The 26,347-nt window shown below is 35.5% G+C and overlaps 1 protein-coding gene across 3 annotated transcripts in view; it reads left to right on the top strand.

The window, feature by feature from the left end:
• DLGAP1 (DLG associated protein 1) overlaps positions 1–26,347 on the top strand; it is a 399,684-nt gene that overhangs the window by 126,053 nt on the left and 247,284 nt on the right. For all 3 annotated transcript variants that reach the window (XM_053949747.1, XM_053949760.1, XM_053949753.1), the window contains 2 exons: positions 11,310–11,433; positions 24,096–24,205. The gene's annotated coding sequence lies outside the window, so the exon portion shown is untranslated. The remainder of the gene's footprint in view (positions 1–11,309; positions 11,434–24,095; positions 24,206–26,347) is intronic.

A 26,347-nucleotide genomic window follows, 5' to 3' on the forward strand; every position in this document is an offset into this window, starting at 1 on the left:
TGTTCTAGTAGCATCTTCCCTGCTTCAAATTAAACTGAGTTTCATTACATATTTAAGGTTTAGCTCAGCAGCACTAAAATGTTGGTCTTTCTAATGCTTAAAGAGGTTTATTGAATAATTTAAAATTCTGATATGGTAAAGCATGCAGTTTACCCAGTTACTGCACCTTCTGTAAAAAGTCACAGATATATCCATAAGGATGGCATTCAAATTTTCTTTCCACATCATGAGCATTTAGGTCATCATAATTTGTCCTGATAGTTGATGTTCCTAAATGAGAAAAGCTTTATTTTACTTATTTAATGTTCAAAAGTAATTCTGTAAGTGAGATATGTATTTACTGATGGAGCATATGTACTTGAAATAATGCATTGAAGAACTTGTGAACACATTTATGATAGTTTGGAGAAGGTAAAATAGGCAATTTATCTCCCAGATACTGCCAAGTGAAATAGAATTAGGTCCTTTAGGCTACTTCTCCATGGTGATTGTAAATATAAAGTTCACCATGATTTTAAAAATAAATTAAAGCTTTTGGGTTGTTTCATTCACACATGTTTTATGAAGAGATTCTAGGCTAGATTATCAGCATTTTAACAGACATGCTTTCTTTATTTTGGAAATTTTGGTTTTTCATTTCTATAGTATGACATCCGGATGCAAAACTTAAGCATTTGGAATTAAATTATGTTTATTTTGGCACCCTAATTTCTTTCTCTAGAAGCACTTTCAAGTACTTACACTCTGTGCTAACATTCAGCAGCAGCTTGCTTTGTTTGTTCTGCGGCAACGTGAAATTAAAAAGTGGCTTTGCAAGCAGCTACCCCAGTAGATTAAAGGCAAATGATCCCATTTTCTGATGGAGTTTGGGTCATGTTGAAAAAGTGAGCTCTTAGTACCTGTTAGAAAAGCATTTAATTTTATTTAAAAGGCGGCGAACGGAAGTAGTGCCTTTTCTTCTTTCTCCAGATGGGCTCAGTTCCTGCTTCTGAACAGTGATAAAAAGAATGACCTGAAGTCCAGACTAACTGATTCAGTAAAGCAGAAAAGTTTCATTACTGGCCTGAGATTCTATGGCAGCTCTGTGCTGCCATTTGATCATTGAACTGTAGTGATTCAATCATTCCACACAGCTAATTTAGTGTGTTTCTTTATTCACGTCACAGGAGATTAAGTGAAAGTTGACCAGTGCTTGCCTGCATAGTCAGACTGAACTAATCTGTATTCCTGCATGCAGAGAATGAGGTCCTGGCATGTGATCAGCCTTGTTAGCAACCGCAGGGAAATTCTCAATGTAACCTGAAAGTCAGGAATTTTGGGGATGGAAAGACGGGAGATCATAAGAAGCATTGCTTCTTGTTAAACAAGAGAAAGATAGTCCAATAAAAACCTCCTGCTTCAAGAAGCTTTGTATTAAATAAAAGCGCTTATCATCATAGTTTATTTTTACAGGACAAGATGTATGACAGGGACACAATTCTTTTCAGGGAAGCAACTGAGTCAGTTTTAAAGGTGAATTTGGTTAGGAGAAGAAAGAAATTAAGAAGGAAGGTAGGTAAATGCAAGCAATTAAATTTAAAGTATCCAATAACATAGATTTCAGTATGGTAGTGCAGCTACCAAATGACTTTCCTAAACAGTCATATGTTTCTACTATTAATAATAAAAGGGGGGGGAAATACTCCTGTATTGCTTTCTCACACTTGCGTACATTCTGTAGAGCTGTTGGAAATGTCTGTTGTGCAAGTGATGTATTGTAGACAGCAATTTTGCAGGGAGTTCTAGGGCAGGTTTTGTGGTACCAGGTGGTACCATGCACTAGTGTGTCACTACTGTGATACTCAGTGGTTGTTAACTGAGGATGGAGTGGCACTCTGTGCAAATGTGATCATAAATATTTCAAGACCCACTAAAAAGCCCAGCAGAAAACAGAGCTATTCTAAAAGTGAGAACGTTGATCTTTAGCAAGTCTTTGCATCTTCAGTGTTTACAGTCCCCATGCTGTGTTCAGTGCTTTTTGTCCTTAACATCATTTTTGCCTTTTCTTCTTTTATTTCCAGTTTTAGTCCCGTGTTTAATGTGGCGTTTTTTGTCCTTTACATATTTTTTCCCTATGCTTATAGCTGAAACTTAGTCACAGAGTGTGTAGACTCTTTCCTATGATCACTCTCAAATATTTTATAAAACAATCATAATGAATTGTCCCTCATTTTCTCTTAATTGACTGCAAGAAATAAAAGAAGAGCTAGGTAAACAAAAATAACATCAATACTGACCTATGGTTCTCTGATGAACCTTTGTGACCTGATTGTTGTTGGCGACCTTTGTCTCAATTCTTAAGTATTTTGTGTTTAAAATCTAACTGCATCCCCATGAATTTATAGTGGTATGTTCTTCAAACTATTGAACTATGTAGTTAAAACAAGAAATATTCTTGTGATTCTTGGCACATTTGAAGGTAAATTTTTCAAATGATAGTTGCAGTCATATTTTATGTCTGGAAATTGCTTACATTTCAACCATTGCTGTTTTAGGTTTTACTGTCTAGAGCAACAAAAATAGAACAAACTTCATTTGATAAGGTGGTCTGTATTAAAACTGTGTCATTGATCTCAGGAAGAAAGGTTATTGCTTCTAATAAAGGAGCTTGCAAGTAGTCTGGGAAGTATTTCATTAAGCACAGACCCAAAAGCTGTTAATATTCTTTTGTCTTCCTTGACAGGCAAATTTTATGTCACAGCAAGTGCAGTACTCTTCCTGAGCCCATTTTATGATGTGACCTCACTGCAATATTTGTCACTTTTGAGAATTATGGGAATTTTTGCCATTTGTTCAGGTGTTTTACTTAGGCTCTAGCCTGTAGTAGAGAGAAACAAACTCTGTCCTGAGCATACTGAATGACATCATCTTATACAGAAAGGGGAAAATGAATTTCGGTGGGGGAAAAAAAAGGTGAAAAAAAAGGGGGAAAAAATGGGGAAAAAATTTTCTGTGGTCATTTAGTTTCACCTGTGATTCAAGCCTAACATCTTTGGTAATTTATTGATGAAATAGTTTTACAGAGCATTATAATATGCTGCATGTACTGTAACAGCTTTAGATGGTAAATGGATTTTTCTAGACTACATTTATCAAAATGTAGAAACATGGACAGATGTGGTATACACCAAAACCTTCAAAGCCAGAAACCCTATAAGAAGAGAATGATTGAAAATACACTTTTTATCTCAGACTGCTAGTAACCATTCATAGGTGAATAAAATTTTCTGAAATGAAGCCACAAGTTTAATATTGGATTACTTGTTTTTTCATATGGTGAAGATGATTTCATATTATTTATAGAGCAGCTGGCTCCTGAATTATTGGGTATAAACATTAACAAAATACTCTATTCATACTGAAAAACCCGCATACTGTCATAATAGCAATCTGGATAATAAGACTGCCATCCAAAATTTCAAATGAATGGGTAGAAAACAATTATTTTGAAGTTGCTGAGCTGCACAGTAAGATAGAATCCTGCTGAGGCAAACAAATGGTGAAGATCCTCTACAGAAAATTCACATGGAATTCTCTTTTCCAACCACAAGTTCAAGCAGCCAACAAAATGCTGTGAAAAAGACTTAGAATAAGCAGATTGAACCTATGTTCTTTCTTCCTTCCTTCACTGTTTCAAATTAAAGCTTTTTTTAAATTATTATTTCATTTCTTCTTTTAGGGGTCTCTGTCAAGTAAATACTATGAGGAAAAGATAGACATGCAGCAGTATCAAGTAGGCTTTCCCAGTCCAGCTTGGACAGCAGGACTCAGCTACAGCATCATGGCTTGTTCCTTACAAACCTGATGGTTGTGGTGACGTGTCTGTGTGCTGTCAAGGTGTTACTGAACAGCATTCCCATCAGTCTTTCAGAACTTCAGCACTGAAGGTGAGGGAGTTCCCTAAACTAGAAGGAGGAACTTCTTCAAACCATCCTGCATTTGAGGACCTGGAAACTGGGACCCTTGACAGATACCAAGGTTGTGCTCTTGACCAGCCTTTCTCTGTGGACTGAGCTCTCAAAGAGAGCTTGTAAAGACTAACTTCTTAACTTATGCACCAAAATTCAGTGGCCCTATTTTTTCAACTGTGAGGAATGTTTTCACAGTTGTTTTCAAAATTGAAGTAGAAATTCATCAGAGTAGATGAATGGATAATTTTTATCCACGTGGTCATAAAGTTCTCCAAAGAACACATGCTGCATAAGGAAGCATGACTTCATTTTGCAAACTGTGTCTTGGCTGTTTCCCAATGCTTTGTATTTTACCTTTACATCCAACACTTCTGTTTTTACAGGCCTGTAATTCTCATGGGACCTGTAACTGTTGATGTCACGTGCACCAAATACTAGGCACAGTATCAAGGCCACGCCCCTTGTACTTCCTTGTTCCTCCATCTCTCAGAGTATTTCAAAGGGAAAGCAGTAATTTTTTGTTTGTAATGCTTCCAGAGATGTCATCTGCCTTCCTGAAAATGTTCAAAAATTTGCATTTCACAAACTTTAGCATAACAGTCAATGCCCCTTCACAAGCTATGTGTTGTCACCAGCTTTCCAGTACGATACATCACACCGATTTCACTGTTAAAACTTTGTCAACAATGGCTTCTACCCTGCAATTATGCAAAAAATGAAGCCATTCACAAAACAGGCTGCTGCTAGGAGAGAGGGACTACATTATATTCCTTTGTGTGCTCCTTCTCTTGTGTTGGCTGAGTTCTTAGGAATCATGTTTATGCAAACTCAGTTGTAATGTGGTTGTTTGGCAAGTGCAAAACTGATGGGGGCAGGCAATACAGAAGCAGCTCAACAGTTCATTAAAGTGGGCACCCAGTTTGCATAACCAGTGGTTTTGATGGAAAAGGGAATCAATAGCAACTATCTATATTGGACTTTGCTGCAGAAGAATAAACATAGAGGACTACTGTGCCTGTATTGCTACATAGAGGAAAGATGTACCAACAAATCACTGGTGACATTTTTAACCTACCAGTTAGGTGGAGAACTGGGACACTGTTATCCTTTGATGTTGTTATTGGTATCAAACAAATTATGAGAACACTTTGGTCAGGTCATTTTTGTAGTTAGTAAAAGCTTACCTACTACGCTAGATCAAAGGGAAATATGTCTGCGCCATTACCGAAAATTTATGTTTTCTTAGTTAATGATTATACATTATTATATATTGTATTATTTTCTCTCAGCCAAACATATGCTGGCACAATCATAGCTGTTCAACTTGCTGTGGTTTCTCTGAAGGGCTGATCTTTAGTCTGAACTCTTTTTTGCCCTCGGAAATATTTACTACCTAATGCTTGGAAATATTTATCTCTAATGAAAAGGAAATATAGTGAGGTAATTAGCTGACAGTGAATTTATTTGCTGTCTGTTTAAAAAATTATACCTTATCAGTCAATAGGCTTGAGACACACTTTTGAGAGATAAGTGCCTGTGTTTAAATTACAGGAGGCCTCCTCAGGGTGACTTAGGGTATGTGAACACCAACAAGCCTACCCCTCATTACTGCAATATTAATGTTTGCCATCTTCTTCCTTTATCAAACCCCAACATACTCTCAGAGGTGAAAATGTGATGAGCACAATGATCGGTCTGCAGTAATGTTTTTTCCCCTCTCCATCTGTACTATCTTATATTTGTTCCTATAAGCAACAGTCCTTTGAATTGCTGTATTTATAAAGCTTTAAAATAGGACAGATCAGAGCACACAATCTTCGTGACAGGCAATTTTTCTCTGTTTCCTTCACAAAAAAAAAAAAAAAAAAAAAAAAAAAAAAAAAAAAAAGAAGGCCTGTGGGAAGATATGCTCCCTCACCTGGATTTGCAGTAATCTTTGTTTCTCCAGAAGCCCAGAGTTTGTTTGCCTCTTCAAGGACAATCTTTTTAAAACTGGCAAAGGAAAGAGGCTGTGTGTCAAAACTGATTAAATGTGTCAGATGTGATAATCTATTGGAGAGGTCTTTAGCCCTGTATTCTCAGTGTCCACGTTGAAATGTGGGAAGCTTGGCTTTCTTTCTCAGGCTAAGCAAGTTGCAGTCTTGTCAGAATACTTATAACTTCAAGTTCAGATGGTATCAAGGTAAGACCTCTTTCCATTTACATTTTGGGAAATAATTGATATTTCCCTGAAATACTGAAGTTGATGAGTGTGAATAAGCATTCAATTTCATTGTTTCATTTTAAAAGGAGTTAAATAACAGCTGTATTTTCACTGGTGGTTGTGTGGTTGCTTTTTTATTTTATTCAACTATTATACAGGAAAAACTTAATTTCTCACAGCTTTTGAGGGGATTCTTATGATTTTCCTTCTTTCTTCATACTCTTTCAGATGTGGACCACAAGCTGCAAAAAACAACAGTAGTTTTATAAAATGTTAAACCAACTGTGTTTTTCTAGAGGACAATTTACTAGAAATTAGCATCCATCTCCTGACTGAAGATGTAATTCAGGAGAAAATAAACATCTCAATATAGTCAGAAAAAAACAACTTTACTGATTGTATACTGGACAGGGAATATGATTATCATGAAATATCTCCAGAAGCTCTATTTATGAAATCATTATATATTTATATCTTTACCCTTTCAATACTTTTTTCAGATACATTATTTCAACATGAGCAGTACATGCAAATTTGAATTTTAAATGTTAGGATTCATAATTCCATCTTTAATATAATTATATGAAATAACTTTTGAAACATTAATTAATACATATGTAATTTTTTTTTAACATCTTGATTGCATAAAAGAGGTTTTATTTACTTTGTCACAGAAAGTGACAAATCAAAATGATTTGATCTGAGTTGAGCACATAGGTGTCAATCCAAAGTGCAAGAGACTCAAACTGTTAAAAAATTTTTAGGAGACTGTGAATCATCCCCTTCATAAATTATAAATATTGTGGTAGACTTGAAGTTTGTTCAGCCTTTGTAAAATGTTATGCCTATTCAATACAATGAAAAGAAATAGTGTAGTATTTCAAAAGAGCTTTTAAAATGACTGTAAGGGACAATGAATTCAGCTATTTTTATTTCAGAGATTCTGTGTTTAAAAGAAGACTTTTGATGAGAGATCATGTCATCTGTAATTGCTTCTTGTTTTATTTTGCAAGCAGCTAATCCTTTTTCTGATATAGCAGCTTTTCTTTGTCATTCAGAGGAGTGCATAGTTTGGATGATGCTTAGTGAAATCAAATGAACTAACAGTTATGAAGCTTGGCTGCTCCCCAGTCATCTTCTCTCAAAAAAAGGGCATCTTCAAAAGTAAAAGAACAACAAAAAAGTCAACAATGAAGAAACAATAAGAGAGCTCAAGCTAAGCTGCATTCAGTGGGGTAGGATTGGGGAGTGGCTACAGGTGCAGCTGAGTTGTCAAATCCAACAGGAAGGGGCTTGTGAGCAGCTGAGAGGAAGTTGCAGGTGGAAAAGCTCATGACCACGTTGCTAGTGCTGGAACAGTATGTTTGAGTCATCTGTTAAAGATAGTGAGGATAGAAAGACTTCAAAGTAAATATTATCATGACATTCCTCTAATGAATGTCTTTGCTGTGGAAGGAGGGGGAAGAGGGAGACAGTTTGTTTAGTGGTCTGAGCCTGCATGTTACACTGGAAATGTGCGCAACCGAGTGAGCAGTTTCTGCCCCAGGCAGGACCCTCCTCTGCAAAGTCTTCTTGGAAATACAGGTTTTGGCACATGAACAATGCTTAGGAAGTTTTCTTCCTTCCCTAGAGCATATGGGTCAGTGGTTTGGTTTCTGAGGAAGTTAAGATTTGATCATCTCCTTATGTTGTTGATGAGTACAGTGCACATGTATACAGGGAAATATTTTTGTAGGAGTACTTGGGACATATGTGGTACTTCCCAAAAAATGCACAACTTGGGAAAAATTCTCTCATTCCTTCTACTGCTGCTCACATCTGAATTATGCTTTTGCCTGTGAGCTTAAACAAAACATTTTCTGTTATCCTGCTGGATTCTTCTAAGCATGGTATCAATGTGAAATTTTAAGGGCTTAGCATTTTCCACTACAACTGATCCAGCTAGTCCAACGCCAATATTAATCATTTCTCCAACCTGCTCAAGTACTAACATAAATAAATTTTATCAACATGGAGCTCAGAGTTTAGATCTTCTTGCTGCACCTTGTGATACTGTGACAAACTATTTCAAACTATCTCAAAAAATACCTACGTAGTCCTGCAGTCTGGAGCAATCTAGACAAAACCAACAACATGTTACTCACAAGTTTTAGAAGTTTTGCACTTAAGCAGTTTGAAAACAGTAGGTTACCCTAAACTGAGTTTATTTCCATTGATAAATGATAGTATAAGCAAGACTCTTGAGCTTGTGTTTTCTTTGATTGCTTGATTGAATTCCTCTATAATGTTCCATATTTCTTTTTTTTCCACCCTCTCTCACAAAGCCCTTTTTTGAGGGATTGTTTTTAAAGCAGTTATCATCCTATGGCCAGTTCATCCCTCATTATTGCTACTCTTGCCATCTCTAAACAGAGGCAGTAACAGCACAAAGCTTTCTATCTCAGGGACATTATGCATCGTTCTCTGCACAAATATGGCCATATTAGACTGTGTATAAACTGGTAAAATAAACAATGGGGGAGAATATTCTATGAAATGGATTCAGATTGAGGTGGTTTTGTGTGTTTGACAAGGAAATATTTGTATATGAGCACAAATGTCATGCATGGGCAGCTGCAGAACTCAAAACAACCTTGCTTTGGGCAATACAAGTACACCTTTGACTCTTTCTGACTTAGTATGCTTCTAGAAATTGTAAACCTTTTCATCCAGCCTCTGTTGGATAACAATTTGAACAAGTTGCTCTGTCAATAAGTAAGTGTTTTTAAAAGGCAAAATAGAGTTACTTTTCAATTGAAAAGATAAAGTGAGATGGAGCTTGGGAATCTGGCATTTGAACTATTGATTGTAGTATTCCTCAACAAGAGAAGCAGTCAGCATGAGAGCACTTAAAATATCTGATATTGCACTATAGACTAGGACAGGGTAAAAAGGCTTTCGTGATATTTCCCTGGTAATGTTTCCCATTTCTTGCAGCATAAGTGCAGCAAGGGATGAGCTGGTAGATAGGTGTTAATGTTGGTTCAGTTCAGGTCACTTGAATGATATTTTCGTAATTCACTTGAATGACAATTTCTATGCACCCCATCAGGGTACTGTAACTATAGTTAGAAGGTTAAGAAAGATTCCATCTCTTTTCCTACTGAAAGAATAATAATTTCCCAGAAGCAGAAACCTATAATGAGACATATAATCTAGTTAATTTTCTTTTAAAATACCAAGAAACCGGGGAGGAGGGGTCATGAAATTCCATATTTTCCAAATATTCAAATAAAGCATCTTTCTAACAGTCATCTCAGTTGAAATACAGTGGAACATAAACATTTAATCACATTTTGGTACCTCTGAACACCTTATGAACATTTATCCTTGCGTGTGCCTTTCTGGATTTCTGAAAGTTTGGCATCAAGGCTTTGTGCCCAGATGACTGAGTTGATAAATTGTTTTTACCTCTATCCTGAAAACCATGATCCATTTTGCAAGTAAATTAACATTATGAAGTTCCATACCATATTCTCTGTTATGGCTGGCCATTTATTACACTACATGGAGCTTTAAAAATCAAAAGGGGATAGTCTTTCTGAAAACTGCCTAACTACTCTTTTGTGTATACTGAAAAAATATCCTGCAAAATAGACTTTGAAGTATTGATTTGTTGTAAGGATACAATTTTTCTTGACTTTTTTGGGTGAAATTTATTTTAATCAGAAATGCACCATTATGCCATTATCTATATCAAAACCTTTTTAACTCTCCAAGGACAGTCCCGTGGTTCTGCAAAACAACATTAAACCAAAATATCTGACACATTTTCCTACCAATCTAATTCAGTCCCAACTGAATTCCATTTCTTATCCATCCCTTCATCCTGCAGTTAAAGTGAGCTCTATTGAGGGAGCTCAGCTGCCTCTGGTATTAAAGCATTTCCTGCTTTGGTAACATTCCTCCTGCTTTAGCTGGATTTTTTTTTTCCTCATGCACTTACGCTGTGAATCAGGGCTTTGTTCCATTAATGCCTTGCCATCAAAAAAGACTCCTGATACTATTATGGTGCTGCTATTTAATGCAGGGGTCACTGCAGTATGTGAGAAGTCCAACCAATAATCTTAGACTTACTGTTCCAGGCATTGTACATACATATACATAATATGTATACATTTTAAAAAAATCCAAACAACAAACCATTCCCACTGTGGAGGATTGTTAAAAGAAATGCAGTCATTAAATGAATCCTTAAAAAACTGTGATCCAGTCCCCCACCACCAAACCCATCACATACCTCCCTCACATGACAAAAATAAATGTGTATCTTATGAATACATAGACACACCAGCTGGTTCTGTACAGCCCTCTGGATAGTTAAAGGGAGGTGAAATGAATCAGTAATTGTGTTGTAATTAGTACAGCTAGGATTACTGACCTCCTCTTGCGTGTCTGGTACTCAAAGAAAGTGAGTCATTGGCAAACTAAACTGTGCAATTTATTTGCAGATTGTGAAAACGCGAACAATTTGGGAAAGGCAAAAGAAGGAGAATTATTAATCCTCCTTCACTGCAGAACCCTCTGCTGGTGATAGAAAGCAAACTTCACTTGTATTTGAAGACCTTGCTAACCTGAGGCTAAAGACACTGAGAAAACCAGGACTGTCCTATAGCAATGGACTGTCACATCACTACCCCTATCTATGCAGCCTTGCACAGGCAAAATTGCAGTATAGTTACACCCAAACTTTATGTTTAGAGGCATTGTGAACTTGTGTATATGCATGGAGCTAAATTAAAATACTAAAAGGACAGTTAAAATGGAGTGAAAGGGACTCCTTTACAGCATTCAAATAGCTGTGATCTGGAGTACAGGTTGTGTAGATGCTCTGTAGAATGTAAGACCATGAGGGCCCTGCATATGAAATCAAATTTCAGAGAAACAGTTTTAAATTGGGTTGTTGAAAAAAAGACAAATTGCTAATTTTTTGGTTCTTCAGGATTTTTTTTTAATTATATTGATATTTGAGTTGGGATATTTATAATTTCTTTCATATCTTATGATTACTTTGAAAACTGTTTTAACTTTTGCAATATACTTGTATGCCATAATTAAATGTACTCAAATTCTTCTATTCTTCTGATACTTTTTTTTTTTTTTTTTTTACATCATAGAGAAACACAACCCAGAAGTGAATAGGACATCTGTCTAGATTATTGTAAAGAGGCTACACTTGCTGGTTGTGCTGCTGAGCCACTTATGGCATTTGGAACAGCTCTACAAACACCATCCTCCCTGGTATTGTATATCAGTCCCTTGGGTTTTGAGTAATAATAGCTTCCACTTCAGTATTGCAAATGAAATTGTCAATTATGTCACTTCAGTTCATCTCCCTGTACGGAATGACACATCACTGAATTGGTTTCAGAACAGATAAGAAACCAGTTCAATTTTTTACATACAAAATCCTTCATTCACCAGGATTCCTGTATTCTAATGGTCAGGATCGCAAGGTACCATGTGGTTTTCAACAGTTTTCTGCCCATCACGAGTTTAAACTCGTCAACTGTGTATTTTTTGCCTTCAAAGTGGAAGAAAGTATCGGGGGGAAATGTAGCTATAGAAAAAGAAATTTTAATTTGGATAGTGAGAAAATAAGAGTCAGGAAAGGTACGGCTTGCATAGATGAGGTAGGTTGACTGTAGGCCAGTAACTACAACCTCATGCGTTACCTTAAGCTGCACCTTCGGGAACTGAAGTAAATCAGCCCTCCTACCATGGCAGCAATTCTATGACTTGATCTTCTTTGACCCTCCTGGTTTCGATGTCTGTTGCAATACAGTACTAGGATACCCCAGAAATTGCTACAAAACATTCCTTCTGATAATTATTCTTGAGGAAAAAAATCTTCCCAGATAAAAACGCTGTTATTGTAGTGCGACTGGGGATAATGAGGATGTAAGGAAACTTTGGTTATTGTTGCAGTCATCTCTGGTAAATCACACAAGTTAATGTATAATTTTATTTTTGGCTTGGCCAACCTTAACACACCATGCTTATTGATTCTGGGACTCAGTAAAGGTATTGCACAATAGTAATTCTGAGCAATGTGTAGGAAAGATCTTGTTTCAGTTCAGTAAGCAGGATATGATATTGATATCTATGTTTCTTCTCCTGATGTGATTGTTTTGAAAGTTTTGGCAGAGGTTGTAATCAGCAGAGCAGTAGATACATGTTAGATTCAGGCCTGGTTTAGAGGTCTGACTGAATTGTTCATCTGGTACTGTAAAACTTCAATTGAAAATCTGCATTTACAGAAAGCCACAAAACATTCAGCCAAGTAACAGGGCTAATTTTACCATCCTAGAAATGAAAACAAAATCAGGTGAAAGCAAATCATGGTGAAGATATTTGATGAAACTCTATTTTACCAAGTTTTTTTTGTAATTGCAATAGCAATTTCTTTATAAAAACAATTTGCAATGAATACGAATTATGCTCAGTGATGTCATGCTATGATGTTTTGTACAAAGAATGCATTAAAAATCTATAGCTGTGATTCATTCTGGTTGCAAATGCAAAATCAGTCTCACAATTTTATTTCTTCAGGACACTCAGAAAACAGTGCTCGGAAGCTATTTAAAACCCCATCAAGTCATACTTTCTTGGACAGAAAGCCAGTAGTCATTGTAGTTGCATGCCAAATAAAGGTTTTTTTTTCTGAAAGTTTTTTTGTTTCCTGTTAAAGTTATTTTTAAATAGCATCTATTGTGTCTACTTCTTAGGAAAACTTACCCATTTTTAGTGCTGACATGACTGAAGTAGTTTGATTGCTTGAGGCCAGAAGTCTAATTGAAAAATGATTAATAAAATTAATCCAGCATTCAGAGTAGTGATTTGAATTTTCATGATAAGCTTGCATTTCTTCAAGTCTTTACACTTGACTCATCACTTTGCTTTTAACTTTTTGATAAGTGGAATGTCAGTGAAGTCTATGTCAGTTTAAATGAATGCTCCTCCCATGTGAAGATTTCTTTGCAAATTACAGGCTGGGATTTATGCATGGACACTCTGACCATGCCTATAATGTGCCATACAGAGAAGTTTTGAGTGCCAGCATATTTAAGTGAAAGCTACCATTTAGTGATGGATACAGCATGGCAGTCAGATGCTAAACACCTAGAGAGACATGGTTTGTGAAGGAAGTCCAGAACACAGAATGTATTTACCAAAAGCATGCAAATCTATACATTTGATGTTTGTATTACCAGTGGTTGCTACAACTGAGAGTAATTCAAGTGCTGGAGAACTTAGATACTGTATTGTTCTGGTATTTTGAGTTCAGTAACCTAGAATGAAAGCATGTCTGAACTGTTCTCTTCTGTAATTTAGCAGACAGAAGCTGATATTACCAAGCAACACTTCAGGCCGCAAAGGAGCAAAGTGAATACAGTCAGACATTCAGCCAACATTTTATAGAGACAGTGCCAAAGACATTAATTGCTTATTTTCCCAGCGCATTTATTAATCACTTCCTCAAGAGCTTATGTTAAAAAAACCTCTGAATTACCCATCAATGAATATGCTATTTTATAAATATTCCTGCATTTAAATACAAGGACTTTAGAGACACAGAGTTAACAAAAAGAGAACTTGAAAAGTGCATAGTAACAAAGTTCCAAATATAAGAAGAATTTTTCTAGTGGGTTAGGGAGTATGTTTGTAGATTGGGAAAATTAAAATAGAAAATACTCTGTACTTGTTCAGAAAATTTGGTGAAAGGAATTTTTTCATATTGAGAATTGATTTTCAGTCACAGTAGTTTTTTAACTAAAATATGGAAAAAGGCAAGGGCCATCTGAAGAAACAATTTGATTATATTCTGAGGATGGTTTTCCATCCTAAGGTTGTTATTTTCCATTATGCAATGTTTACCAAGTGATCTGTTGAAAATTATGTAGATTCACTTAGGATACTGCCAGTTTTGTTACAAAATCTTCATTAGGAATGTGAGTCATGCACCATGTAGCACCCAGCATGTCATTACAAGCTTAAACAATAAAAGTTTTTGTAGTATGTCATGAACATTCAGCTATTGGGGGTATTTTCTGAAATCTGTGGGACTCCTATGAGATTGACTAGCCCAGAGACAGCAAAAATTGCCTATTCTTGTGAAAACTTATTAACTAATTTTTCCTACATTCCATAACCATGAAGTTACAACTCTGATTTACATCTCATATTAAGATTCTCCATTGAAAGTTAATGCTCTCAATGCCTTCCAGAACCATAAAACTCTGATTACTGGATACTAGGCCATAGTTAATGGTAAACAAGATAAAATACAGAATAACTAAAAAGGTTTCGCCTTGCTTGCCTTAAATTTAGAATTAGACCGTAAAGATAACTTCATAAATAATAAACAATTAAAACAATGGTAATTCCCCAAACCAAGAAAAGGAAGACTTGGAAAAATGAGATATAAAAAGACCTAATAATGTTCCAGAGCAAATTAATTGAAAATTACAGGTGAACTCTGATGGACTTTTTGGGCAGTATTAGATGAATTTAACAATGGTACAGCAAGATGGTTTTGACTTCTTTATCTCTTAGTATATGCATCCATCACATTTTTCAGCATTCTCTATATTTAAAGAATGTGAAAAAACCCTTGTATGTTGTGCTATTAAATCATCTCTGCAGACTGTTTTCATATACTGGCAGGCCAAAGAAGATAAATCCATCAAAAAATAAGAAACAGAAATGCATCTCTCCATAAAGTTGCATTAAAATTTTCTTTTCTTCTCATATGGAAAACCTTTGATATTATAGAAACAATAGTATTTAAAAGTGTTAATATTCTTGCTTATGATGATGAATGTTATCTTAATTATTCATCTTTTGTCCCATTAGTTAGTTTTACCTTTTAATAGCTAGTTGTACATTTCAACTATCATTATTACTTGTATAACTTTGAAAGTCATAGCAGAAGTATTTTGAAAGGATTTCCTTTTCATCTGCATAATAGTCAAACTAACTTTCTTTCTTTCTTGTTAACTATCAGGTGTTTAACTTCTGGCATAAATGATGTGCAAGTTCTTCTACTCATCCATTGTGGGTGTTTTCATAGAACTCAAAACAGATTTATTCTCAGAGCAGCAAATCTCTCTGTCCTTTCTGCATGTTTCATATACTAGATGCTTTTTCCTGCTCTTTTTCCATCACTAGGTACTCTCTTCCATTTGCTTCATCCATTTATGCATGATTTCAGACTTGGAAGAAGTGATAAATGTTGTCTCCTCTTTATCACTCAGCTCTTGAGTTGTTCTGACAGCAGAAACTGCTGTTCCAGTTAGAGCAGGTCCATTAGGTCATCAGAAAGCGTTATCAGGAGCACCTTTTCCACTTCCAGCCTTACTGCACTAAATGCTGTTGCATCAAATGATTCCATTCATTAACTGGTCTAAGGCAGCATCCACCAGAGCTTGTAATAACACACAGAAGTATTCTGTCACAGTGGATGTTGAAATTATTGCCTCTCATTTGCAATTCAATGAAACTGTCATTTTTCCCTTGCAATTCTGCCTCTTTTTGCCATATGTTCTCCTTAATACAGCAGTTGGGCAGCACTTCTAGTATCGCTCATTCACCTCATCTCTTGCTTCTGTTGCTCACTGTGGAGCAGGCTTTTTGCAGCTACAGCCTCCTGATTGCTGCCTATGACTGCTTTTCCCTTTTGTTTTCCCTAATGAAGGAAGTTCACCAGCAACTTAGACTTCACCAGTATGCAGTTCATATTTTTTGTTATATTTGTGCAATTTGCAGCTGTAGTTGAATGTTATATAAATGATTAATTAGCACTTATTACTGTTTTACATTTCCTAAGTACTGCACAAACTAACTAATCAAGCAGTCAATAAATGAATTAAGCAAAAAACAACACAGTTACAGGAGTTGTGTTCTCTCTTTGACATTCTCTTGCATACTGGCATGCTGTGAAGTTTATAATAAAAAAAAAACTATGTATAAAATTTCTCCTGATTAGATGATATTTTTTTCAATTTCGTTGCAGAAAAATATAATTGAAAAACAGTGCTTGTGTAGTTAGATGTAATAAATCTTATTACATTGTGTGGGTTTTTTTAAAAAGCTCTTTACTTCAACCTATGTTCCTGTTCAAATCACAGCAATATTGGCAGCCAGTGAGAGCAGCAATAGGCCAGCAGGAAACTCCTAATGTACCTAATGGGGCTAATGTACCATATTCATGATTCCATAAAATTGTCTTCATATGCCCTGCTTATTAGCACAAAATAAAGAGAAAATATTTGTAGGGTCACCCTGGCAGTGTTTTCTGTTAATTTTTTTTTTTAATAATTTAAAATACATGCAAAGTAAAGATAAACTTTGTACTATGTAACTCTTCATTTGCTTAGATGTGCATCAGGAGTTTACGCTTGCCGTAATTTAAGCCTGGGACATATAAGGTTCTTTTGTACACTTCTGAATCAGCTTTGTTGACAAGTTAGTTGGAACTTGCTTAGGTCTTTTGTACTCTGACAAGACAGAAAAATGCATGGTTTACACTGATAAAAAAAAAAAAAAAGGCGATTTCTCTACCAACAAAAGGAATACTTTTCCGTGCAGGGCATAATCCCTACTGTGCCTTGACTAACAAAGACAGTTCAGTTTGGTGGGAATTCATGCAGGAGTAAAGTTTTCTCATTTTATCACCCAGTATAGCATGATGGAAAGATAATGAATTTTCTATTGACAGCTTTTTTTTCCATATCAAGTGTAACTAGAGCCTTGTTCAGGAGGTTTGAAGGTTTGAGTTTTAAGTACAGCAAATGGATGATGACTGAACATAAAAAATTGTGCACTGTATGTGAAAGCCATTACCTAGCCAGATGTTTTAATCATGGAAACTTGCAAGGAAAGCTTCTGTCTATTCACACAGTGATGTTTAGCTTTGGCTCCAAAACAAGAGCAGAATGACCTGGACCACATGAAGAAAAAGAGAGAGAGAGAGGATTTTTTAGCAGGAAATAGTAAAGAGAAATAAATGTCCTTTTCAATATTTTGACAGATGATCTGTTGCACAGATTGATTTGTGGTAATAGAAATTTATCCTTTATGAAAAGGTATGATTAGATTAGCAAAGTATCCCTCTGTTTGCAGATTCCTAAAGAGCTGCACAAGTAGAGTTCTTGACTATGCAGCACATTTTCAGCCAACTGTGTAATTGAAAGTTTCTTCCTGCAACAGCTGGATGCCATTTTTTAACACGTTCGGTATCAAAAACTGCTCAAATTAGCTATTTAGGCTGGAAGCAGTTTTTCAGCATTTCAAAGCAAAGGGATTTTTGATGATTGCAGTAGTAGTATTTCATGCAATAAAAACATGAGCTGGGCACGTTTAAAATTCACATGTAGCTTCTGGAAGATGTACTTTGAAATTGTCTACTTTTGACTGTGTACCAGGAGAAACAATAAACCTTGGGGGTTTTTTATTATCTTCTACTGCCCATCATGTTATTTTGGGGAATAGAGAGATGAAAATTTAGGGTGGTTTAAAAGCACAGTAATTCTTGAAGTGCTACTGACATATTTACTGCTATATGTGTTCTCAAAGGGGAATTGAGTAAATGTAAAGGCTGTACGAGAAATATGGACACCATGGTAATTTGGGAAGGACTGTTATATATTTCAGGAAATGTTACTTGAGGTACGCAGGTTTTTAAACCTATTTTATGTTGCAACCACTTCTATGATGTACAGATACTTTAGTTGTAAATTTCAAGGGATGAATAAGTGTTTGGGAGAAAAAGATTGTAGTTGATTTGTTTGTAACATTTCACTTGACTGTGCAGGTGCAATGCAGAGACTTCCATCATATATGTGGTGTGAATAAATATTTCTCTCTGTACATATGTATCAAATGGTAAGGGGAATTGGATTCAAGGGTCTCTATACAGTGCTTCACACTGATTTTTTTTTAATATATATAATAATCATGGTCTAAAATTTCCTTCCTTCCTTCCTTCCTTCCTTGGGATCTGCTGACTGAACTGTTAATGTGCTAACAAATTGGTATGCATGCACTATCAACCCAGTTTCAACTGCCTTAATAGCATGAGCAATGGAACAAAACACATTAAAAAGTTTTATTAAATTTAGGGGTTTTAACTATTTCTGCTAAAATGCATTCTTGGGGTGGTGGTAGATACAGAAAATTGTGGATATATGATTTTTTTTTAATTATTTGCCTCTGTTTGTAGTTTTCTGCCTGCTTTAGAGCCAAATTCTTCATGCACATTGCATGAAAAATCCCACAGTGGAGCAATCAGGTGAGGAGCTGTGGAAGCTTCTCCTTATTAAAAACAGGTTTGGAAATATTAAGGCTTTATATAACTGATTCTTTCAGTTACAGTGAAGAGCAAATTAAAACCATTTACTTCCAACTAGAATGGGCTGCAGAACTTCCCGCTGGTGCTGATGCAGGAACATTTCATAGAGAATATTTTATTCCTCCTGTGGATTGATGTTGAGGGAAAGCCTGTGCTTGGGATTTTTCCTTTATCTCATGTGCAGACTTAAAACTCAGTATCAAAAGCAATTAATATTTATGAGGTTGGGCTGAGAATAATACAACTGCAGTGAGACAGTGAAATGTCTGCCATTCACACACTGCTGTATAATGGTAAAAATACATATTTAAGTTTGAATTAATTAAATTGTATTTAATCCTTTCTCTGTGAGCTTGTAAACAGCATCTCATATCAATGCTGGTGTACATTGTTGGCAAGTGACATGTGCTGTCAGCATAATTTTCAACACATTTCATTTCTTGCATAGTTCTTATCGCTAACACAGAACTTTAAACTTTTTCTCATTGGTGCCAACTGCTAAAATCAGAAGGTTTTTCCAATATGTATTTTTTTGTGCTTTGTATGCAGAAACAATGGAATGCAAATAGTGTTTGTGTAGTGACTTCCCAAGGCAGAGTAATTAAAAATCACTTTGCAGAGCCCTTTAATTGGCATTGATTTTAATCCTTCAGGTTAGCTTATTTTCAGTTTAAAGTGAAGAACCATCAAAAGACTGTGACTCTATAATTGGTGGCAAATACAATCAGGCTAAAAGTGCTCATCTTCTCAGCCTGCCTTCCTGAGCAGGATGATGGAAGATATGAGCAGCTTATTATTGGCAACCTGGTGCTCCAGTTGTCTTGGGGAAAATAAGTGGTTTGCTCTGAGTATGAACAAAACCTTAATGTGTTATTATTACTGTAGATCGGGAGCTGAGCTGTAGACATTGAAGTATTGCATTAATATTTGCTGTGCTTGGATTAGCTGAATTGGCAGTGCATTTAACTAGGGACTTGGGCTTTCTTATTATTTACTTAATTATATTCGTAATTTACTGTGGCTGAGTACTCAGCATGATTTTTAATTGTCTGAGGGAGACTCTTAATTTTACAAATGAGGTTCAATAAATGTGTGTGATATTTCAGTCTTGGCTTTATAGGAAGAAGACTGAGTTTTCTGCTCATTGCTAAGCTTTATGGTATTCCCATTACTACTACACTAGTGTGGTTGTAATTAAATTTTTAGAAGTTCATTTGTGTGTAGTTACTAGGCAATCATAATTTCTGCAATTATTATTATTTTGCTATCATTTGGGTAGCAAATATATGAGGTTACTAGGTTCCCGCCCAGTGCTTTAAAAGTAAAAAAATTGTTGATGCTAATGGCTTAATATGCACTAAATCATCACCTGTAAGAGGCCTTTTCTGAACATTAAAGGTTGTCTGCCATTTGTCACCTTGGTACTCACCTGAAAGGTTGCAATATATATAAAGCCCCTCTAAGCACACCTTTGTAATGGAACAAATTTGGGTTGTTAATGTAGGTCAGTATCTTGATATTTTGTACAGAAAAATGGAGAGTCATCCACTTTCACTGTGAATATACTTTAATAAAATGTAAGAAGAGGTGAAAAAAATAGTGGAAAGAAAACCAAGCAAAAATTTCATCCATTTCCTTTACAGTATGTATTGTTAATTAAAAATTATGCATATGAGCAGAACCTCAGGAGTGTAAAGAAGCATCTTGTAGAAGAGAAATCAAATGGTTTAGTAAGTAATAAAACACTTGAAGACGTGCCCTTCATTTCCTCATTGAAATTTCGTTTAATGATAATGGTCACACTGTGATTTGGTGTTCTGCACAGGAATGGTACAGATGTGATGAGAGTCTGTTTCTCAGACTCACAGATTCACAGAATAATTTACCTAGTAAGGAATTATAGGCAGTTACCAAGTTGTGGAGGGTCTTGTTCAACTGAGTGTTCAGTATCTCTCATAATGGCTATGTCACAGCTTCCCTAGGCACCTATTCTGGGTTATTCTTTGCTCCTGTTCTTTACCACACTTTCTTCCAGGTTTCTTTTTAACACAATCTATCTAAAAACACCAAAAAAATTATTAAAATTACCATCAGCTCAAAAGTATTTTTGTCCCATGCCCCATTTCACGCATTGGAGATCAAAAGAAAGAATATACGAACATGTCAAACATATTCTCTTAGCCTCCTGATGTCTTGAACTTTGGGTCTTTCTGAGCTGCATGCTTCTAAACATTTCTGGTTACCTAAATTGAGGGACTTTAATTTTCCCACACTTTTCCTTCTCTTGAAGTTATGATTTTATTCCTATAACTTACTGACAGGAGTCCCACAGTACAAATGCACTTTGCAGAAAGGGCCACCCCTCTTTGTTTATTTGTTCAACTTTCTTTCTTTTGATGCATTGTGAAGGTTGACCTAGAGCAAAGGCTAGATGGAGTTAAAGAACAAAGTAGGTATTGATTAAAAGGTCTCAATGGATACACCTTGGACAGCACAAGAGCCCAGCCAGGGCTACACCCAAGATGAATCCAAAATGGTCACAAAATGAATGACCGGTCCTGAGATTTCTCACTTTTATAAGTTTTGGTCCATTAGCATCTTGGAGTTAATTGTCCAATTACAGCTTTAGGTTATGAAGCCCCATCCTTCTTGTTTTTCTCTCTTCAGTCCATGTTGTTTATGCTCTTGGGTCTGAGATTGTCCTTGATCCCCAGCTAGAGAAGGAACTGTTTTGTCCACCTACTCTGTGGAGCAAACTTACTATCCCTTAATATGAAGCTCAGAACTACACACTAAAGCAGTACAGAATCTGAAAAATATAAAAGCTAAAATCTGAAGCAAAAAAAAAAAAAAAAAAAAGCTAAAACCTTTTTATGATGTGACTCTTAATCAGTTTGATTTAATGTCCTTTTAATGTCCTGTGGTTGTTTCCATAATCTTCCATGATTCAATTTTGTCTTTTTATGTAGTGTTACTCTATTCATTTGTACCTCATGCAGAAGTCATTCTGTGCGCTCCATCATCATCTTGCTTTTTTGTGAACTTCTTCTGGTTGTACCTCTCTGATTAAATAAAAAATAAGGAAAGTGGTCAGAGACGGCTAGCATGCATAGACATGCACAAATAAGAAAGACCAAAACAGATGAAGAATTACAGGAATTTTAAAACTATTAAGTCAGTGTTGATTTAGTTTGGGCTGTTGATGTGGATAGTGCCATCTGTTTGTATCTGAAGCACACTAGTCCATGGCCATCTCTGAAAACTCTGTCATATGTACTTAGATGTTTGCAGAAAATTACTTTCAAATTTTCTATTTTTTACACTTCAGGCAGTAGCTTACAGGGTGCTTAACACTTGTATGTTGCAGGTGATACCTTTACATTCCTGCCTTCGGTGTTTCTGTTATCACTAAATATATCTGACGAGTTAAAATTTATCTTATCCAAACAAATTCTGTCAGCTAAGAGAAACTCATCTGAGCCCAGTTTCAGCAAGATTCTCAACCAAATCTTCAAGTATGGGAGTTTCAATGGGTTCGGGGAAGTCATCACAACTCAAGGCTCCTCTTAAAGGCATGGAGGATTTGCTCCTTTAGAGATTTATGTTTGTAAACTCCCTAAAGAGATGTTATAAGAAAAAATCAATCCAGTTTACTTGCTACAATTAAATATACTCATTCAATTTTATACTCTCATGGAAAATCTGAAATGCTTATGATGTATAATATTGATATTATAGGCAAATTAAAGCCTTCCTGAAAAGAGATCATGTCAACAGGAAATCTGTGCATTTCTGAAATAATTTAAAAGCAGTATCTAGTTCTGTACCTCTTGATCCCACTGACAGTCTGATAGTTTTATCATCTCATTTTCCTAATTTGAACATACTGTTTTCTCCCACTTCTGACAAAAAAAGCCTGCACAACCAACCAAGAAAGACCAACTGTAGAGAAAGAGCTGGAAATTTAGTTCTAGAATTAAGAAGAAATACACTAAAGATAGTTATCTACCTCAAGGGAGAGGCAGACCCTCAAAGCCAGCTCTACAGAAAGTGCTGTCATTGGAGTACTAGTACTAAAAACACTAGAATGTTTCTATCCTGACAGTAATGTCAGAGATTCTGAAGCAGTGTCAAAATTTAGTTTATCTTGGAAACAGGACTCACAATAAATATAAAGAAAGTAGCAAAGAGGAGGCGGCAGCTGTCATCTGTTTGACTGCTTTAGAGGTCAAGGAATTCCCAGGAATAATCACCTCTTGTGTACAGAGGCTATTCCTGTCCTCTTAGTGGTTACTTGAAAGAATTTCAATCCAAAGCTTGATGTTTTACTAAGATGTGCATCCCGCTTCCAAAGGAATTAATTTATGGAAGTTTTTTAGCCTGTGGGAAGTGGGACATCAGACTCTGATTGGGTTGGTCTCTTCTAGTTTTATAAGCGTAATTGTAATATTGTAATTTATAAACATAATTGTAATATTTTCAGGTTATTTTTACTCTGAAAAATTTTACTTGCTTTTTCTGACAACTAGCCCCCAGTAGTTAACTGTGGTGTGGAAAGGTATTTCTTTGAATGAGCATCAAGTGATTAAAATAACTTAAGAACCATCAAACAAGTTATTGTAGTGATAAATCTTCAGTATAGTCCAAGGCTAGTATCAAAGCACCCTTAGCTGTGAATTTATTTTCTTTTAATATACTTTACAGTAAAATTTTGATTTGAGATATTAACTGCGTTTACAAGACAAAATATTCACATTCTGGCTTCTACTTTCAAATTGTTCACATGAAAAAAGACAGAATAAAATAGGCTAGACCTTTAGGTGATCAGAAACAAAACTTAAATAGTGAGATGACTCATAGAGAACAAATATAGAACACAGAGGAAAGCCATTTATTTTTGTTAGCCTCAGTAAGTAGTACTGGAGAAACAAGAGGGAAAAAGACGTATATAATTTTCCTTACAAGAGAGAGAAAATGCATTATAAATAAGTATTTTCAGTTTATTTAATTTCTTTAAATCATATATTTTAATGTGCAGTGGCTTCCCATTGCAATTTTGTCCGCTACCCATCGAATGCTGGTATGGGAAGCACTGTGTATACAGCTGGGTGGTTCAGGTTTTCTCACCATTCTCCTCTGTTTTTCTAGACACAGGCAGCAGGGTTCCATGGTGTTTTATGTAGAGTGAGAAAAGGTTGTGGAAGGAATTGAGTGGGGGAAAGGTGAGCTTGTAGAGATTTACTGAGGCAATCACATGTAACCAGTCTTGATATCTTTTGGTAAAAGAACCAACAAACTCTTCATGCATTGTGCAGGGAGAGTAGGAAGGTTGAGATGGCAGCACAAATGCAGCATTTTGCAATCAAAATATTCTTTTTTTGTTTTGAGAAGAAGAGTGTGGAACCATGTGAAGACCTTGCCATGGAGCATTGTTATAAAACATCTCAACATTGCTGTGATCTTTAATGAATACATAGATCCTTGCCATGTTAATAATTTTATCTTGTTTCAGGCTAGTAGTTTTAACTCCTACACTTTGATTGTGTTTCAGAACAGTCAAGCATCAAGTATTGGAACTGACATCTGAATTAAAGAGTGTGCTAAAAATCTCTTACCTCTTTAACTATTGAAACAACTAAAATGGAAAACTGACTAAAAGAGGTGAGTCCTTTCCTCTGCTCATTCTCCTTGATCTCTCTCTGCATTGCTTTTATTCTTTTTCTCCATATCTGCCTCATGCAAAGGCAGGGAGCTAAATGACTGCAAACTTTCAACTGCTTTGATGGAAGTGAAGGTAGCTAGAAAATTACACATATGATAACCCATCTATGCATTTAACTAGTTATGCTGGCTGAGGGCTCTGTATTGGGTGTCTTTGAATATTATCGTGAATGATTTTCACAAGTCTGATATTAATGTAGAAATGCATATATATAATATAAACTTAATATAAACTTAAACTATGAGTAGAGCCCCATAGAGCTGGATACACCAGAGCTGTGGAGAGAGTGTAGAGAATGTAAGAGGAAGGATTGATTTGGCCTAGAGGAATGTTAACAGAGGGGAGAGGGCAGAGGGAAAAATGAAGTACAGAAGACAAGCATGGCAAGGGGTTGCAGCATGTTGAAAGCAACATTGAAATGGCCTATAAAAGCTCTGGTAGGTAAAGAACTTCCTTTTCCACAGTTTCCACAGATATTTTTACTTGGGGTTTTTTAGTTTTTTTCTGTTTGTTTTGGTTTGGTTTTTTTTTTTTTTTTTTGCACTAAGAGAGACCTGATAGGACACACTGAAGATAAGCTGACATCTAGCCTCTGGAACAGAAATGGAAGAGCAGTGACATCTGTACATATAGTGAATTACTGGTATTTTCCAATGTTAATCATACTGAGAAAAATTGAAATCAGTTCCATATCCTGTTTCTTTATTACCACATGGCAGACTTAAACATACATGCACTAGAAACAGGGAGAGTTTTTGGTTTTTTTTAAATGGTGGTCATTCTGCCTATGATTTGATACTATTTTAGATGTAACTCTTAGAACTATATTTGACTCAACTACAGTTCTGTGACATGCAATTTAATTGTAATGTTAAATTTATATGTTAATCGTATAATTGGTTATGGGTATTTTAGTTTAGTTAGGTATGATGCTGTACTTCAATTTGTAAATTTCCCTGTGTGGGGCATGAGTTTAAGAAACATTTTACATCTTGCATGAAACATTTTACATCATAGGAATATTCTTTGTGCTACTCCAGAGTGATCTTTTTTCATTGTTTTCCATTGGTGCAAAAAATTTGAAAGGATACTTCACTTAAAAAATGTAATTTCTTACAATTAGAATGCTATCTAATCATCCAACAGTAAATGCATTTTAAGAGGAGAAAGAAGCAAAGTGTTGAAACATTTCCATAGCCATAAAATGTATCCATCATTATTTATTATATGTGGGATATATATAGATATAGATAGATATAGATAGAGATATGATTCTGTATGTTATATATGTAGTATACATATGTATTTATACATTGCAAGTACGTTTTTAGAAGGTACATACACATTACAAAAAGTAGGATTTGGAAGAAGTGTGCATCTTCTGACAATGTGAAATAGATCAGTTCAGCTAACTTTGCCTCATTTCAGCCTTGTGTAGAACTCTGAAACTTTATTGAAAAGGTGACATAATGTTTGCAGTGGTGTGATTTTTCCCAAGCAAAAGTTGGATTTTTACCTTAGGAATTAGTTTTTCACAGTAATACATTTGCTTATCATTTACATATATTTATATGCATTTTCATACACACAAAAAAAACCCACCCTATCCCCTCAGCTTCTGGTATCTTGGGTAAAAGAAAACATTATGTCATTGAAGAAGGTACTTTGATTAATGATACATGTATTAGAAGAACAGAGTCCACTTATTTTACTCAGGAATATATTGACAATATCATTTAAGAGTGACTCAATGGCTCTTGTGGGTCCCTTCCAACTCTGACTATTCTGTGATTCTGTGAATATAACACTACTCTTTTGTTGTGAATTTAGTTCAAGGGAAATACAGACAGAATTTAAAGATTCCATTAAATCAAGACATGTTTATCATCAGGGAGAAGATGACTAGGCTTTGAAAAAGTCAGATAAAGAGAATCTATATGAAATGTGTTAGGGATGTGGATGAAATTGAACTTTAATGAGACCAAACAAAAGGAATATAATTGATCTTGTAAAGTGAGAATATATTGATGTAATTTAAACCTTGAGGTCCTCTTGTCTTAGTGGGAGACAGGATAGCAGAT

The sequence above is a fragment of the Vidua chalybeata genome, chromosome 1, assembly GCF_026979565.1.
Source record: "Vidua chalybeata isolate OUT-0048 chromosome 1, bVidCha1 merged haplotype, whole genome shotgun sequence".
NCBI lineage: Eukaryota > Metazoa > Chordata > Aves > Passeriformes > Viduidae > Vidua > Vidua chalybeata.